Raw genomic sequence first — 12,219 nt, forward strand, 5'->3', positions numbered from 1 at the left:
GTGGATGGTGGCGGACGGTGGATGGTGGCGGTGGCGGGTGGCGACGGATGGTGGGTGGTGGTGTTAGTGGACGGTGGTTATGGCCGACGGGGGTGGCGGTGGTGGTGGTGGCGGACGGTGGATGGTGGTGGTGTTGGACATTGGGTGTTGGTACTTGGTATGATGTTAAGAAGTGTGAAGATGGTGAAAAAAACTTATTTTTTAAGACCATAAAAACAGTTTTCAGATCTTTTTTTTTAAACAAACACCTTATAAGCAAAAACAAACACAACCTAATTGTTACTAGGAATATCCCTAAAGAACCATTGTAAATCATAATCTTTATATTTTGTAATCTGACCATAGCATTAATGAAAGTTTCAAATTTTTTGTTAAAACAGGTAAATTTACACTACGAATAAAAATTTCGAACGAATAACGACTAAATTAACAATATTGCGTGAAAAACAGGGCCAGGACCACCCTTGGCACTCACTATGCTTCGCCCCTGGTGTTAAGACCACTTGATGTTCCACAAGAAGGTGATATAACATTATTTTAACTATTACAACACAAAACTTGTACACTTTATTCAACATTAAATCAAGCAAACTTAATAAACATGTGTGGGCAAAGTAATAAAGATAACTGGCATGATCACCATCTTTTAGATGTAGTTCTTTATAACTCCCAATGCAAGCTTGGTGTTAGACCTGAAAGAATGTTCACATTAAGCCTACTTTAATCAAGATAGTGTTGTGAAACATAGAAATTTTACCATAAATATTCTGAAGTGTATCCAAAATATGTTGCAATTCTTGTACAACCCTTCTCATATCCATCCTTTCTAAAGGAGAATCAAGAGTACATGATATTCCAATCCTCAATAATAAAGTCAAACACTCCTCAATTTTCTTTACATTTTCTTTCTTGTTTTGCATAAAAGTTTCACTCTCTTCATAAACCTTTAACATACTAGCATCAATGGCATCCATTACATGGTCTGGCAAGGCAATGGAAGCAAATTTATGAAGGAAAAGACTCTCTTTAAAAATGTCGTCAGTCTGTCTTTTCCCTGTCATGACTTCTAGTAATAACATTCCAAAACTGTAGACATCTCCACTGCTTGACATCTCATTACCGAGGCCGTACTCTGTAATTAATAAGCAAGTAATTTAGATAAAGGTAATACTACAAGTAAGTACATATGAAAGTCTAATTTACCAGGAGCAACATAACCAATTGTTCCTCTAATCCTAGTTGAGCTGTCTTGGCATGAGGTTCCAAGTAAACGAGTTAAACCGAAATCTCCAACATGAGCCACCATATCATCATCGAGTAGAATGTTGCTAGGTTTCAAGTCACCGTGAACAATAGGTGGTATGCATTGATTGTGCATATAATCAAGTGCAAATGCTACACCCATGAGAATATTTATTCTTTGAAGAAGGCTAAGTGCGAGTGTGCCTTCACTTGAATGCAACCAATCTTGTAAACTCCCTTTAGGCATGAACTCGTATACCAAAGCTTTGAAATCATTTCCTTGAAAGTCAATGCTTGAGCATGAAGTTATAATCCTCAACAGATTCCGATGGCGAATGCTTCGCCATGCTTCACACTCCCTCATAAAGCTACTTTGAGCTCCTCGATTTTGAAGATGTAAAACTTTAACCGCAACAACCGTATGTTCATATTCATCAAGGATTCCTTTAAAAACGGAGCTGAACCCACCTTTACCAATCAAATTTTCTTCGGAGAAGCCATTGGTAGCCTTGAGAAGTTGATCATATGAAACTTTCAAGAATCGATCTTTTGTTGATGATTGAGATGGTTTATTCTCGCTTTTCTTCTTAAGCCAAACATATGCTAAACATGCTATGGTGAAAAATGTGGATGAAATCAAAATGACTATTACAAACATATGAAACTTCTTTTTATGTTTATTTTTCTCCTTACAATTGGGTAATCCAAGTTCAACAATGCCACCACAAAGTCTACTATTACCCGAAATAGAGTACGCACTTGCATTGGCAAACACTCCTAAAGTTGGCACTTCACCTTCAAAATCATTATAAGAGAGGTTCAAATATTCTAAAAATGATTACCCTTCTAAGAATTGAGGAATTTGGCCAGATAATTTGTTTTGAGAAATATCGAGTTTCACCAATCCTTTCAAGGAACGTAATGATGGTGGTATCACACCTTCATATAAGTTACCATTAAGATACAAAGATGAAAGGCTAACACAACCACCAATGCTACTAGAAACATTACCTGATAAATTATTATCAGATAAATCTAGCGTATTCAACATATTGACGTCTCCAACTTCTGTTGGCAATGGACCAACCAAGTTGTTTTCAGAGATATCCAATTCTAATGATAAAGATGAAAGTTGAACAAGTTTTGTAGGAATAATCCCTTCAAGTTTATTGTTACGAAGGGACAACTCTAACAGATTATGGCAATTTCCCAAACTTGACGGAATAACCCCTCTCAACATGTTTGAAAATAAAAAAAGCACGATCAATGCCGATAAGTTCCCAATGGCATCAGGAATCTGCCCTGAAAGTTGATTTTCAGATAAATAAAGGCCTGCTAGCTTTTGAAGGTTAACAATGGTAGAGGGGATGCTACCCGTGAATTAATTCGCATCCAATATCAACTTGGTTAAACCATCGAGATTACCGATCGAACTAGGTAGGTTTCCATGTAACTGGTTATTATATAAATCTAAAAATTGGAGTTGATTAGAAACATTACCAATTTAATCTGGTGCAGTTTTTCAAACTACCAATAAACTTCATTTCATCACTTTCTTTGCTTCCAAAGTCATTATAACTTAATGCTATATAATTTATATGTGTTAGTTTTTCGAACTCGATTTCCAACTTCCCACTAAACTCGTTGTGACTCATTTCAAAAAATTCTAACCTCGAACAATTAGAAATGGATGGTGGAAGAGGCCCAATTAGTTGGTTACTTCGTAATTGAATGTCGACAAGATAAGGAAGCGTTATGGTTGTAGGGAGACTACCTGTTAGTTGATTTTCGCCCAAGCCTAAATCAGTTATGAGTGAAAGGTTAAAAAGAGAACGAGGGATGTCTCCAGATAAATTACAAGCTCCGCAGTAAAGTGCATATAATGTTTTCCAATGGCCTAAGGTGTTTGGAATGCTCCCACCCAACGGATTAAAGGAAACCGAAAACAATTCTATTGTTGTGATATTTCCCAAGAAAGGTGGTATTCCACCAGTTAAGTGATTATGCGCAAGGTTAACAAAATAAAGTTTGGAGAGGAGACCAATATCCTTGGGTATGCTTCCAATTAGATCATTATAGGAAAGAGCAAGTACTTCAAGATTAGAACAACCAGATATGTTAGCCGGAATGACCCCGTTGAATTTGTTTCTGTATAGTCTAAGAAAACGTAGCCTTGATAGATGACCGAGTTCATAAGGGATGATTCCTTTAAAGCTGTTGTTAGCGAGACTAAGCTCACGGAGGAAGCTAAGGTTCCCTACATGAGGAGATAAAGAGCCTTCCAAACCTTGTGATTTCAATACTAAACGAGTCACTCTTCTATGGCGCGTTCCGCATGTAACACCAGTCCAGTTACAAAAATGAAGGGAATTGTTCCATGAGGTTAGAGCTCCTTGAGCGATCATGGACTTGATCTTGAGCAAAGCGTGATGATCGGTCTCATTTCCGCGGTCATTGGAAGCTGAGATGGAGGTGGAATTTAGAAATATGATAAGTGCATAAAAGAGGGAATGCCAATGGGAGGAAGATAATAAGGAAATGGATGGTTGTTTTGAATTCATCTTTGGAAAGAAACTTAAGATCACAAGGATAATTGTTGGCCTTTAATATACATGTTATGGTAGTACTGTAATCTCCAATTTGAAAGAAACTTATATGTATATATATTTTTTATTTGTAGTGCTTAATTTTTTTCAAAGACTTTACTAGGGGGCTTTCTATTTTATTTAATCATAATGGGGGGCTTTCTCACTTAGCATTGTTTAATTAGTAATCATGTAATTTGCCACTAGCTATATATAGCAACTTAGGATTAATAAGCCTGCCATCTAGAATAAGCTTTTTATTGGTTGGTAGTGGCAAATTAGCCTAAACCATTTTAGAGTAATAATATATTTTATTATAAATGTGTAATGAGTAAAATAATTAATCCTAGTAAACAATTGGGTTGTAAAAATTTGAACACACTTTAATCCGCTTGACTCATTCATTATATTATATCTGTTAGCCGACGCATTTTTATAATATATTTTTGTATTTCTAGGTAGAGGTGCACATCAAACCGGTTTCTAATGGGTTCCAACCCGAAATCCTAACCGGTTAGTAACCGGTCCAACACTAACCGGTTTATACCCGTTCTGACCGTCGTAGAAACCGTTTTATATTATTGATTTGTGAAAATGGTTAGCCGAACTGGTTATTTGTTTTTTTATTAACCGGTTTTTTTCAAATTATTTACCAGTTAACCGGTTCGGTTATCGTTCGGTTATACCCGAAACTGGTTATCCTAGGTAGGGGTTTCTTGTCTCAAAACCAGTTAGTACCTGACCTGATTAACTGGTCTAACCGGTTATTTGACCGTTGACCACTAACCGGTTTGTGCACCACTATTTCTAGGTGGTTTAGAAAAACAATTCGTATTTGTAGGTGGTTTCCTTAATTGTTTGTAGCGAGTTTTTAGCTGGAGAGTGAAATCCCTGAAAGGAAGCCTGTAGTTGTGGATAGAGGTGTAACCGAACCGGTTTGGTCAACGGTTGGTCAAAACCGGTTTGACTCAAACCGGTTCGGTTTAGAAGCAAGATAGGCCGTCGGTTCGGTTCGGTTTATAAACCGGTTTTCCTGTTCAGTTTTAAGACCGATTTGGTATATCTTAAGGGAAAATGGTCCTGAAACTGATGGTTTGGGTCGGTTTGAATGAAATCGGTTTTAAACCCAAACCGGTTCGGTTCGGTTTGCCTAAAACCGGTCTCAAACCGGATTTTCTTACACCTCTAGTTGTGGGTTCATGTTTTTCATGTGTCTTGGACTCTTGGTCCCTTAGACATATAGTTGTTATGGACTAGTTTATTGAAGCTTGCAGCTAATTGGGCTTATGTTAAGTTGGCTAAAGATTATAGAAGACTTTGAGCTAGATGGGCTGATTAGGGGGTGTCACTAACTGAAATGACTCAACAATAATATTGAGAATTTAAGGGAAGAAATAAAATATTATATATTTAATATGATAATAGGAGCATTTAAACTTAAGAGGATATCAATAAATAATGCTAGTTTTGGTTCCATAAGGGATACATTATAATGGGCCATTATTAATGGCTATCATGGTTTCGTACGAGTCGAATATCTTAATTTAATTTTAACACGATTAGATATTCAATAATGTTTGTTGATAGATTTATGGTAGGTGAGTAAATTTTGACACGTTTATCATGTATTGGATGTTAGTTGGATTTATGGTAAGTTTAATCACCTTGTATTTGGTCAAACGTTAGTAAAACTTTTTTCATATTTACTTATTTAAATTTGGGATTTTCTAACATATGCCCTAAAGGCACATATAAAGACCATTTATTTATGGAATATTCTTATTAAACTATCACTTCATATTTGTTATATTAATTAGTCTTGTAATAACTACCATATTTAATCTTCTATTATCCCCTTCTAAATCTTTTTCATTAATGACTATTAATTAATTTATTTCAATTTCCACTAAAATTACTATTTAATCACTTCTAATTTTTCATCAATTTTTTTTGTAAATATTTAATCTTAAACACCCACTTTCATTACATTTATATCTATTTTTAAATATTAAATGATATAAAGCATTACTATCATTATGCAAATGGATTGACATGTTCTAATGAACTTTCTGTTAAAGAAAACGTTATTCAAAAATAAAGTGAAAACAAGAAAACAATTTGCGGTGAACCATTCGTTGATCAATGCTCTATTTTTGTTATCATATAATAGTGAAATTACTTATTCTTTTGGTTTTTAAACTTTCGTATTTTAATATAAAAAAAAGTCACTATTAATTTGTGTGCACAATAAAAAAATCACTTTCATATTTCAATATTCTTTACATATAGACGAATAGAAAAAGATTTGGAAGGGGATAATAGAAGGTTAAATATGGTAGTTATTACAAGACTAATTAATATAACAAATATGAAGTGATAGTTTAATAAGAATATTCCATTAATAAATGGTCCTTATATGTGCCCTTAGGGCATATGTTAGAAAATCCCTTTAAATTTAAGTGATGAATATTCAGATTATTTCAAGCTTTATGGAAAGATTTGGATGTCTTTAATTTGAATAAACATGTGTTTGTGCATGCTTGTTCATGTGACATCTAAACTCATAGGTCTTTATTGAGATGACCATAAGTCAATACCTTAAAATCTCAAATCATACAAAAATAGTTCTTATTTTGAACCCATTTTGGGTTAACTTGAAGTTGGGCTTTTCTTGAAGAACCTTATGTTTCTTTATGTGGGCTAGATTCACTATGTAACTTTTTTTTTCAAACAATTAAACCTTAAAATACTTTTACCCTTACACAAAGAGTGTTCAATTTTGCTTGATTTAATTGGTTGAAACAATACGTCATTGTATCCTACAAGGTCAAAAGTCTAGTTTAATACTTTTGTTATCGACGCTGAAATTATATATTATATGGCCAGAGAATAGTAAAGACAATTGTAACTACATTTTTCTTAAATCTGAGCTATAGAATGGCTCTGAGATGAAATATTGACTCCGATAGACAATTGTAACTACATTTTTCTTAAACAGCAGTTTTCAAGGTGGTTACAATTTATCTCCACTACTCCGGCGGTTATCTCCGAATTCCCCTATATCAAAACCTCTCCTTCATATGACTTTCATCGTCAATCGCTCATTACGACAATGAATGGTTGAATTTTGTTCCAAGTACGGGTATATGGTATTACGTCAATTCCTCATATGAAATATGACTTTCAAGATTCGTATGTTCTATCGGAGTATCGGGTATTATAAAAACCAGTATAGGGTATTAAAAAAACCAGTATCCGGTATAGGGTATAACCAAGTACGGGTATAGGTATCATCGGTTCCGGATATTAAACGGGTATAAATCGGGTACGATTCCCGTTCCAGGTATTGAGATCAAAATACATACCCTATCTATAGCCTACGGGTTGAGTCGGTTCCGGTTTCGGGTAAAAAACCAGTTATGATTTTTTTTACTCAAGGTTTTCTTTTCACCTTTAATTTGTGACACATGACTACATGAGTAGGTGACATTTTCTAATCAGTATGAAATTATCATTGGGCCGGTGCATGATTATGGCCATATGGGCCAATCAGTTTATCCACATATAGTCTTATTTTTTATATACAATCCAACTCAAAGAAACTTTTAAAACTAAGATACTTCGGTGTCACACTGTTAGCGACTCTGTTGCGAGCTAGAACCGGTCACTAATGACCACTGAGCATGCTTCTGCTCCAATTCAAATAGCCTAATTCACTCTATAACTCCACTATCCGGAGCTCCGAATCTGATTCTAAACAAACTACAGACAAAAGAATTTTTAAAGTTCACTTGATTTATGTATTTTTATTAGCGATACAACTTACCCGAAAAAGACTACTTAATGTTTCACAAGAAGGCAATAAGATATTCTTTTAACACAAGAAGGCAATATAACATTCTTTTAACTATTACAACACAAAACTCGTACACTTTATTCAACACAAAATCAAAAAGACTTAACAAACATGCATGAGCAAAGTAATAAAGAAGGCACACATGATACACCATCTCTTAGATGTAGTTTTTTGACTTTCCATGGAAACTTAGTTAGACCTGAAAGAACGTTCACATTATTCCTACTTTAATCAAGATAGTGTTGTGAAACATATAAAACTTACCTTAAATATTCTAAAGGGTATCCAAAATATGTTGCAATTCTTTTACAACCCTTCTCATATCCATCCTTTCCGATGGAGAATCAAGAGTGCATGATATTCCAATCTTCAATATTAAAGCCAAACACTCCTCAATTTTCTTTACATTTTTTTCCCAATTTCGCATAGAAGTATCATTCTCTTCATAAACATTTAGCATACTAGCATCAATAGCATCCATTACATGGTCTGGCAAGGCCATGGAAACAAATTTATGAAGGCTAAGACTCTCTTTAAAAATGTCGTCAGTCGGCCGTTTCCCCGACATAACCTCTAGTAATAACATTCCATAACTATAGACGTCTCCACTACTTGACATCTCATTTCCGAGACCAACTCTGTAATTTAGAAGCAAGTACTTTAGAAATAAAGGTAGTACTACGAGTGAGAAAATACATATGAAATTATAATTTACCTGGAGCAACATAGCCGATTGTTCCTCTAATCCCAGTTGAGCTGTCTCGGTATGAAGTTCCAAGTAAACGGGTTAAGCCGAAATCTCCAACATGAGGCACCATATAATCATCGAGTAGAATGTTGCTAGGTTTCAAGTCACCGTGAACAACAGCCGGTATGCATTGATTGTGAATATAATCAAGTGCATATAATACACCCATGAGAATATTTACTCTTTGGAGAAGGCTGAGTGCGGACGTGACTTCACTTGAATGCAACCAATCTTGTAAATTCCCTTTAGGCATGAACTCGTATACCAAAGCTTTGAAATCATTTCCTTGAAAGTCAATGCTTGAGCATGAAGTTATAATCCTCAAAAGATTTCGATGGCGAATGCTTCGCCATGCTTCACACTCCCTCAAAAAGCTACTTTGAGCTCCCCGATTTTGAAGATATAGAACTTTAACGGCAACAACCCTATGTTCATATTCATCAAGGATTCCTTTAAAAACGGAGCTGAACCCACCTTTACCAATCAAATTGGCTTCGGAGAAGCCATTGGTAGACTTGAGAAGTTGATCATATGAAACTTTCAACAATTGATCATGTGTTGATGACTGAGACGGTCGATTGTTGCTTTTCTTCTTATGCCAAACATACGCTAAACATGCAATGGTAAAAACTATGGATGAAATCAAAATGACTACTACAAACATAGGAAATTTCTTTGTATGTTTCTTTTTCTCCTTGCATTTGGGTAATCCGAGTTCATCAATGCCACCACAAAGTCTACTATTACCCTCAATAGAGTATGCACTTGCATTGGCAAACACTCCTAAACTTGGCACTTCCCCTTCAAAATCATTATATGAGAGATTCAAATAGTCTAATGATGAAAAACGTTCTAAGAATTGAGGAATTTGGCCTGATAAATTGTTTTGAGAAATATCGAGTTCCACCAATCCTTTCAAGGAACTTAATGATGGTGGTATCATGCCTAGAAATAAGTTACCTTTGAGATACAACGTTGAAAGACTAACACAACGACCAATGCTACTAGGAATGTTACCTGATAAATTATTATCAAATAAACTTAGTCTAGTCAACATATTGAGGTCTCCAACTTCTGTTGGCAATGGACCAACGAGATTGTTATTAGAAAGATCTAATTCCATGGATAGAGATGAAAGTTGAAGAAGTTTTGTAGGAATATTCCCTTCAAATTTATTGTTATGAAGGTACAACTCTAACAAATTATGGCAATTTCCCAAACTTGATGGGATAACCCCTTCTAACATGTTTGAATATAACTCAATGATGATAAGTTCCCAATGGCATCAGGAATCTTCCCAGAAAGTTGGTTGTCAAATAAAGAAAGGCCTACTAGCTTTTGAAGGTTAACAACGGTGGAGGGGATGCTACCCGTGAATTGATTCGCAAACAGCGATAACTTAGTTAAACCACCGAGATTACCGATTGAACTAGGAATGTTTCCATGTAACTGATTGTCATATAAATATATACATTGAAGTTGATTAGAAAGATTGCCAATTGATGCGGGGAGCACTCCTTGAAACTTGCAACTAGAAAGATCTAACACCTTTAATCTGGTGCAGTTTTTCAAACTACCAATAAACTTCATTTCATCAGCTTCTTTGCTTCCAAAGTTGTTATAACCGAAAAGTATATTTCTAATATCTCTTAGTTTTTCGAAGTTGATTTACAACTTCCCACTAAACTTGTTGTCAGTCATTTCAAGAAATTCTAACCTCGAACAATTAGAAATGGATGGTGGAAGAGGCCCGGTTAGTTGGTTACCCCATAATTGAAGGTCGACAAGATAAGGAAACATTATGGTTGTAGGGAGACTACCTGTGAGTTGATTTCCCGGCATGCTAAACAGAGTTATGAGTGACAGGTTATAAAGAGAACGAGGGATGTCTCCATATAAATTACAACCCCCGCAAATAAAATCATCTAACGTTTTCCAATGGCCTAAGGTATTTGGAATGCTCCCACCCAATGGATTATTGGTAACAGGAAACACTTTCATTGTTGTGATGTTTCCCAAGAAAGCTGGTATTCCACCAGTTAAGTGATTACTCTCAAGATTAAAAAAACAAGTTTGGGGAGGAGACTAATCTCCTTGGGTATGCTTCCAGTTAGATTATTATGGGAAAGAACAAGCACTTCAAGATTTGAACAACGAGATATGTTAACCGGAATGACCCCGCTGAATTTGTTTTGGTACAGACGAAGAAAACGTAACCTTGAAAGATGACCGAGTTCGTTAGGGGTGACTCCTTGAAAGCTGTTGTTAGCGAGACTAAGCTCATGGAGGAAGCTAAGGTTCCCTACATGAGGAGATAAAGAGCCTTCCAAACCTTGTGAGTCCAATACTAAACCAGTCACTCTTCTGTGACGCGTTCCACATGTTACACCAGTCCAATCACAAAAATGAAGGTAATTGTTCCATGAGGTTTGAGCTCCTTGAGCGATCATGGACTTGATCATGAGCAAAGCGTGATGATCGGTCTCATTTCCGCGGTCATTGGAAGCCAAGATGGAGGTGAAATATAGACATATAATAAGAGCATAAAATAGGAAATGGTTACTAGAGGAGGATAACAAAGAAATGGTTGGTTGCTTTGAATTCATTTCTGGAAAGAAACTTAAGATCATAAGGCTAATTGTTGGCCTTTAATATGCATGTTATGGTAGTACTGTAATCTCCAATTTCTATGAAAGAAATTTAAAAAAATATAAAATTATTTGTAGTGCTTAATATTTTTATTCGTAGTGCTTAACATTGTCTAGTTATTAATCATGTAATTTGCCACTAGCTATAGCAAGTTAGGATGAATAAGTGTGCCATCTAGAATAATGCATTTTCTTGGTTGGTAGTGGCGAATTAGCCTAAACCATTTTAAAGTAATAGATTTTATTATAAAAATTACATGAGTAAAATAATTAATCCTGGTAAACAATTAGGTTGTAAAAATTTGAATTCACTTATCTACTAGTCGACTCATTTTATGTGAGATTTTTAAGCCATGAGCCCGCGAGTGATAAAATTAATGGGTTCACATATCCTGAAAGGGAATTTTTTGTATTTCTAGGTGATTTAGGAAAACAACTCGTATTTGCGGATGGTTTCCTTAATTGTTTGTAAAAGTAAGCAACTTGTTAGGGAGGATCGCAAGTTTTCAGCTGGAGAGTGAAAGTAGACAATAATTCGGTTTTTTTTTTTCATATTTACTTATTTAAATTTCAAACATGTGTTTGTGCATGCTTGTTCATGTGAATAGTGAACATAATAAGAGAAGTAGAGACTAGAGAATATACTAAAGAGGAAGATGAAATTATTTGTAGAACTGTAGACAGGACCCTTTGGGCCTCAAACTCATGGGTCTTTATTAAGATGGCCATAGCCCATAAGTTAATCCCTCAATCATACAAAATTAATGCTTAATCTGAACCCGTTTTGGGTTAGTTTGAAGTTGGGCTTTTCTTAAAGGGCCTTATGTTTCTTTTCGTGGGCTAGATTAGAGGTGAAAGAAAACCAGAACCCGGAACCGAAAAAAACCTGGAACCAGTTTTTTTATACCCAGGTTTTTAATACGCGAACCCGTACCGACCCTACCCGTAGGATACGGATTGGGTATGCATTACCTAAACTCGTACCCAGTAATACCTGAAAACGGAACCGGTTCCATACCCGGAGCTGGGTTTTTTCAATACCCGAAATCGGGTTTTTCAGATACTAGATCTATACCCGAAATTACTAGAAAAATACCGAAAAACACCCCTAAAATTGCAACCCCCTAAAAAACTCAATCT

The 12,219-nt window shown here is 35.5% G+C and overlaps 2 pseudogenes across 1 annotated transcript; both read right to left on the reverse strand.

Annotated features, from left to right (window-relative positions):
- Nucleotides 1-252: 252 nt before the first annotated feature.
- On the reverse strand, nucleotides 253-3,776 carry LOC143547028 (uncharacterized; annotated as a pseudogene). The gene is made up of 3 exons (XR_013137697.1): nucleotides 1,204-3,776; nucleotides 758-1,132; nucleotides 253-692 (listed from the first exon to the last, which is right to left on the reverse strand). The product of XR_013137697.1 is annotated as an uncharacterized LOC143547028 (transcript).
- A 4,172-nt stretch (nucleotides 3,777-7,948) lies between these two features.
- On the reverse strand, nucleotides 7,949-11,037 carry LOC143546996 (uncharacterized; annotated as a pseudogene).
- Between the last annotated feature and the right edge of the window lie 1,182 nt (nucleotides 11,038-12,219).

The sequence above is a fragment of the Bidens hawaiensis genome, unplaced genomic scaffold (genome assembly GCF_021521415.1).
Source record: "Bidens hawaiensis isolate Kalapana, Puna unplaced genomic scaffold, B.hawaiensis_p1.1 tig00014542_1, whole genome shotgun sequence".
In the NCBI taxonomy this organism is placed as follows: Eukaryota; Viridiplantae; Streptophyta; class Magnoliopsida; order Asterales; family Asteraceae; genus Bidens; species Bidens hawaiensis.